We start from the raw sequence: 1,221 nt of genomic DNA on the forward strand, positions 1-1,221 counted from the left end.
AATTCCAAGTGAAAGTGTCACACTAAGTTTGGTGTGCCACTTATTCTTTATGCAAAGTATTGTGCACACCTTCTTATGCTTGCAATCAAATGTCGCTGTCTCTTATGCCTTGATTGTTATTTTTCATTTTTGCTTGCTTAAAACACATGTGCTACCAACATTTCATTGTGTAAGACATTCATGATCCATCTTAGCCCCATAGCCATTGTTCTAATTGTTGCTTGAGGATGAGCAAGCACTCTAAGTTGGCAAGAGAAAGGGAAGAATTGGAGAAAAAGGACAACAATAATGAAGATGAACTACAAGGTTCTAAAGTTCCTTTTCCTCTCCTTTGTTTCCAGCACTTTAAATTGCATGATTGTCTTTATATTCTCTGTATGCATGTGTGGTATGACTAAGCATAGCTTGAATTTTGATTGAAACATGGTGCTGTGACATTATAACTACCAACTTGAATCCTGTGAATTCAAAAGCAAAAAAAAAAAAAGCATCATGATCATAAACAAACAAGGAATTAAAGAAGAATTTAGCATGTGCATACAAGTATTGGAAAGCTAGTATGATTGATTGTTGCTCAATTGCATTGGATTTTATTTAATTGAAGTTTTTCATCTAGTACATTTTGTGAAATTTTTTGAAATCATGAAAACCTTGAAGAAGCAAATACAATTAAAGCAAGAAAAGAAAAAGGGAAAGAATGAGAAAGCTGAAGGCTCTGAGTACCAATGGAAATTTATTTGCTAAGTGCTTGTGGTGTTTATGTATCAAGCCAAATGCTTGAAAACAAAACACTTAGAAGTCAAGGCTAGGCTCAAGTGCAAAAGCACTTCCTCAAAGCTCAAGGCTTTGAGCATCAATGATTAGAAAGTCAAGAAAAGAAAAGAAAAATGAGCTTAATGAAGTCCTCTAATTAAATGCTTGTGGTGCTTATGTATCAAGTGGTAATACTTGAAAACAAAGCATTTAGAAGTCGTAGCTTTGTTATTAACTCATGGGGCAAAGCCCCCAAAAGGAGAAGCTAAAAAAAAAATCAAAAGCTTGTTTCAAGGAAGAAATATAAGAGAAAGATTTCATAAATTGAGCTAGATAGAAGCATCAATCATCTCTTTTGTGATTGTAGCATGCTTAGAAAACTAGCTAACCATGAACATTGAGTTGCTATTCTTCTTACCTTGGATTGTCAATTTCTATTGCATGATTCTTTTCTTGCTTGGGGACAAG

This window comes from Arachis duranensis, unplaced genomic scaffold (assembly GCF_000817695.3).
Source record: "Arachis duranensis cultivar V14167 unplaced genomic scaffold, aradu.V14167.gnm2.J7QH unplaced_Scaffold_343483, whole genome shotgun sequence".
NCBI lineage: Eukaryota > Viridiplantae > Streptophyta > Magnoliopsida > Fabales > Fabaceae > Arachis > Arachis duranensis.